Source organism: Pseudopodoces humilis, chromosome 1 (assembly GCF_049639895.1).
Source record: "Pseudopodoces humilis isolate 2021_Gansu_Grassland_sample_001 chromosome 1, ASM4963989v1, whole genome shotgun sequence".
Classification (NCBI taxonomy): domain Eukaryota; kingdom Metazoa; phylum Chordata; class Aves; order Passeriformes; family Paridae; genus Pseudopodoces; species Pseudopodoces humilis.
Window position 1 is genome coordinate 138459184 of NC_142200.1, and position 6000 is coordinate 138465183.

Sequence of the window (6000 nt, forward strand, 5' to 3'; positions counted from 1 at the left end):
GTTTACTGCAAGCCTGTTAAATGCAGGGGTTAACTCCTGTTCTTGGGAAAACTGGGGGCGGGGAGGAGGTGGCTCACTGGCAGTGGCAGGGCTGACCAATCTCTAAAAATCAATTCATGTAATCAGCTTTAGAAAGGTAATCAAGTGTTACATCTACATTCCCCTAACCAGTTCCAATCTACTGGAGGTTTAACTACAGTTGATTTAATGAGGCTGTTCTGAGAACTGGAAGGAAGTTTGGGGATTTTACTTAAGAAACAGTAGATGCAGGAGCAGACACTTGGGATTTGATAAGTGAGGATGAGAAACCCTTGTTAATCATGTCTTGCTAGAAGTCAATAATTAAAATCTCATTTTTTCCTAAAGGAATTCTTACTTCACTGTGTCTACAAACACAGTCCCTGGCAATTGTCATATGACTTTTGAGTTAAATGTTTTAGTCTCTAGGAAAATTATTTAATAAGTTTTTTATTCTTTTGAAGTCTGGCAAATTATTAAATAGACCTACATGAAAAGGGATATTTACTGCAGAATAAATCTGCTACAAACAGCTAGGACTTGTTATGTTAGATTTAGCTCTCTCAGAGTGAAAAAGTGTTCCTTTCTTGCACACCAACATTTTAGAAAGGGGCAGGAAGAACATCAGAATAGTCCAGGAAGTTTCAGTTCGGGGAATGCATTGGCTCATGGATTTTGGTGACGCTGTGTGAATTCCTCTTTCAGAGAGCAAAACCCAAAACACACAAGAAAGAGTGATATCATGTATAACTTTAGTGAGAGCACTTCCTGTAGAAATGTTTTCTACAGTGTGTGAATTTCACCATCCTTAACCTGTTAAATGTGTAAACAAATTTGTGTGGTGTGAGAGAAAGGAATAAAGGTGACTGAACCATCCAAGCATATGTGACAATGCTTCACACTGCTTACCAGGACATAACAAATAGTTTAAAGACATTTTTTCTTCTTGCTCTTATCTTAAAATGAATCAGTTGAAGAAAGAAACAATAGGGAATTGTTGAATTAACAGTTTATCTAGCACTCTCTTGAAACTGTCCTGGGTTCTGACTGTAATACATCTCACTCCTGAGATGATGTTCAGGAACCAATACAATTACAACATGAAGATTAAAATAAATAAAATATTAAAACAAATAACAAATCAGTTCCCCATGGGGAGCAATAAGCAAATGTCTTTATGCTATTTGAGATTCAATCATCATGTCGGTCTGTGATATTGAAGGCTACTTTTGAAAAGTTGCTGGTAATAAAGACAAGTAAAGACAAGTCAAACCAAGTGCCTTTTCTCATAAAGTCTGCTCTAAGCTTCTTTTGGTTATCTGTGCAGGGAATAAAAATGCAATTAAAAAGAAAAAAAAAAAGAAAAAGAAAAGAAAGGCCAGCCAAAGCAAACACACACATTTTATTTTCCATTTCTCTTCTCACTTGTCATTTATTTCCCTTTGTGGAGGCCACCAAGGTTTTTAATTTATTTTAATCTCATACTCAGAGCCCTCTGATGTTATTAACCATTGAGGATTCATCTACTTCTATTCTTATATGATATGGTGAATATGACAATGCACATGTAGATTTCTGGTACTGTACAGCCAACTTTCCTTTCAGACACACACCTGAAAACTAATACATAAAACACCCATTACCCCCATTAGGACAAATATACTAATCCAATAAGTTTTCTTCCCACCTGGAGAAACTCTGGAGCACACTGCATTAGATTCTTACACCTTCCACTTCCCAAATGCTTTCTTTTCATTTTATATATATATTTTCTTTTTTTAATTTTTTTTAAAAAAAATTTATAATACCTCTGACTCGTATTTAGCTGAGATAGAGTTAACTTGTTGGTACAGTGCTTCATTTTTTGGATTTAATATGAGGATAATGTTTCTAATCACTGATGGTTTAGTTACTGTTGAGTAGTGCTTGCACTAAGGACTTTTTAGTGCCTCAGGCTCTGCCAACAAAGAGGTGCAGAAGAAGATGGAAGCACATAACCAGGAAAGCTGACCCAAACTATCCAAAAGGGTATTCCATACCACAGAAGGTCATATTCTATATATAAACTGTGGGAAGTTGGCAAGGAGATGCCAATTGCTGCTCAAGAACCATCTGGGCATCAATCAGCAGGCGGTGAAAAACTGTGCCTCACTTGTCTTCCTTGGATTTTATCTCCCTCCCCCCTCTCTCTCTTCCCCCCATCTCCTCTTCACTGAATCCCTTTTCATTACATTATGATTTTATCATCATTAATATTACATTTCAATTATTAAACTCTTCTTATCTCAACCCATGGCTTTTACCTTTTTTTCCAATTCTCCTCCCCATCCCTTGGGGGCAGGGGAACAGGGTACTTAGTTGCTGGCTGTGATTAAACCATGACAACTTCCATCAAGAAAATAGCATATATTGTAAGGATTAATGTCTCCCAATAATAAGAATAGTTAATTTCCCAAAAGGATATTTAATGTATTCACATCAGCACATACTAGTGGGAAGTGTGTAGCCAATAAACACTTGGGGTTAATACAAACTAGTTTTGATGATCTCAGACCCAGATATTCAGCTAGTGTTCATTGGAATGTATCTCCACTTCCTTCTATGAAGTAATAACAATGTATATCTGTTGAAAATTTGGCCATTCAGATTTATTCTTTTACAAAGTTAGAGAAGGAATATCTAGAATCAATTCCTGGTAAACTTTTAATCTCAGTGATATTAAATTTGATTCCTTATATGATGCTTTATGAATTCCATATACTTAATCTTTGCTAAATAGTTTTTCATCAGTAAATTCTAATGGCTTTGTCAAGTGAGTAAGAAGATGAAAAAAATTATGTTTCTTGCAAGGAAAAATATGTGCTTCAAACACCAAATAAATGAATCTTTTATCATGATTCCTAACTTTTGAATGTTAACAATTAAGATAGGTACATGCCTTCTGCCTGGTCTAGAGGAAGAGAACTACCTTCTACTACATCTCAGAGCTATTCAAAGTGATAGCCAGAAAAGGGGTTTTTCAGTTAAAGCATACTTTGCAAAGAATGGCATTTTTGGCACTGTGAGTAACTCACAGCACACTTCACCTTACTTCTGGAATATTTAGAGCGGTTTCTTTCTTCTATCTTAGGGAATTCAATTTGTGCAAGGCAGAGTGAAAAGTAGTCTTGACTATGAGGTCCTACTTCTATGGAACCTCAAGAAGCAGCTGTTGCAAGCCCCAGTGCTTTAAAACATTGAAATACTTGCAGTCAGGGAAATGGAAACTGTGGCACACAGAAATGTAAAAGACAGAATAAATATGTTACTGAGTTATTTTGTTAAAACCCTGGGGGTTTTGAAGAGGATCTCATGCTACAACTCCGAAAAAACAAAAAAGCGCGGGAAATGGTGAAAGAAATGAATAGTGAGCAGTAACTGCTGGTCCATGTTAGATACCACATAAGTACAGAAAGTACAGATGACGTGGAAAAAGCCATTGGAGCCAATAAGAAAGAGGGAAATCAACTAACCATGCCATAAAGCTCAGGAATGACAAATTGAAAATAAATCTCAGAGCAGAACCTCATGTCACTCTAAAATGTTGTTGAGAAAAAGGTGATTATGACCTTAGTCTAAATTACCACAAAGAAAATATGATCCTATCCTGTGTATATTATCCTGTGTTAACCTGAATTTATGGAAACAACTTGAATTCAATCAAGGCATGACTTAGAAACCATTAGTTTGCTCTTGGGTTGTAAGCTTGAAAGTAAAATACTATTTTTAATGTGTTGCTGTTGAAGACAGGCTACAAACATAATGAGGGAAAGTGAAGAGAGATCAAGATTTTCAAGAGACATCTTATTCAGATTAAAAGGCTTCAGAGATACAAGCAAATTCCATGTGAATAAGCACAGAAACTACACAATGTTTGCAGCCACATCATAGAGGGGCTGGGTACTGTACACAGAATTGCAGTCTTCAAACCAAAAATTTTCTTCACCTCTGAAGTGCACACTATTTACAAAGACTTACTCATGAACAAGTGTATGTCATTTACTCCTGCAGATAAATTGACTCATCAGCCACAAAACTACCCTTTGGCTGTGTTTAGTCATCATTTTTGAAGGTACAGACATGGCAGGTGTCACGCTTTTGAAGCAAATACATTTAAGTAACAAGAAAGTGAACTGGCGCTAAATATTGCTACTGAGTTATGCTATAAAAAAAAGCCAAAACAAAACAGTGATTCAATGGAAAAAAGAAATCAGAGAAGATAGTTGGGTGGGTGGATGGGTATAGTACACCAATAATCCCATGCTGGTACAGTAAAAAGATAGGATTGTCTAATAGAAGATACAGATAGAAACTTCAACAGGACAAAACCTTACATTTAGCCCCTTCACGGTATAAATATGTCAAAGATAATTTTCTTTAAATATGCTGATTGTTTAACATGTTCCATAAACATGTTGAAAAGATAATGCTTCTTCTCTTTCTCTGAAGTTTTGACTCTTGAGGCAAACATTTTCCTTCTTGATGTTTCGACTTGGAGAGAGAGAAAATGAGGTATCAGATATTATCCTGCTAAAGTCAGAGAGAGATGGAAATGAGAGAACATGAAACTATTTTTCACTAATGTCTGATGAGTTTGTTCAAGTATTATTTAGCTTTTGAATATCTGTTAAATGTGTCAGTTTTTCTGTTTATTTGCATGACTAAGGATGTTAGCATGACAGTCTCCAACATCCAGAGATGGCAATAACCACATAGATACACTGTTAACCACATATACAATTTGTTTGGAGACAGATTACTTTTCAAATGTTGTTTCCTTGGGAGAAAAAAAATAAATTATATTTGCTTTTTTGAAGCGCTCAAATGACTGGTGAAGTTAATTTAAAATAAAGCTACAAAGGTTCAGGAGAATTTTCAAGATTAAACGTGTCTTTTGTTAAGTACTGAAAGCAGAGCAAACCACGTAAAGATGGGAGAAGCTTATCCAGATCAGCTTTAAGGTATCTTAATAAAGCTTGAACTGCTGCAAATGATTAAGCTAAATTCATGCTAACATACTAATGGTTCTGCATATTAGCAATGTTACCTACTCAAAAGATTGAGGAGGGATTATTACCTGACATTTTCATGTCCTTCCTGAACTCCGGAGTATGACAGTTTGACTTAAAACAAAGTTATCTCTGTCAGGAGAGGATGAAATAGAAGTGACAAATACTTAATCAAGCCAGAACCTGGGATGCTGAATTGGGGCTGAAGGTGATTATAGTCACTGGTGATGGAACATTATCCACCTATGTGTTTTATCAGTGAAAAATTTTAAGTTATTAGTTTGAAATTTGTGAAGTGATTTTTTCAAGAATCTTGCATTATGATGACAGAGGAGAGATTTAATGTATTTCTATTAGGAAAAGGCTGAACATCTCTGCTTGGACTCGAGAGAGCATCTTAACAAGAGATAGGAAGAGAAAATTAGTTGAGAGGACATTCAAAAGCAGACCCTGGAGTTCAAGCTCAAGCTGAATCAGGACCAACACACAGATTGCAAAATTTTTGCAAGATTTTATAAACTGCCTTGGCAAAAATCCTATCAGATGAACTGATCATATGCTTTCTACATCTCTTAATTAGCAGCAATCATATGAAATCAAGGAGTTCTGTGAGGATTCCCACACTTAATAAAAAACATCTCAAGAGAATGGCTACTTCACTACATCTGAGCTAGAAAGCAGGTAACTCCTGTTTCTGGATCCAGTTATGAACACAGAAAAGATCTGTGGTTTTTACTCAAGTGCTGGATATTAGAAATAAACAAAGAAGTGCCTGTGTGGATGTCTTTTTCCCCCCATTTATTAGCAATTTCCTATAAATCTGCAGAATAAGAAATATCTGAGGCATCCTCCTGTGTATTAAAATTCAGTATCTCTGTGTTTGGGCGATAAAGATCAAATATGTTTCTGTGTCTGACTAGCTAATGGACACTGA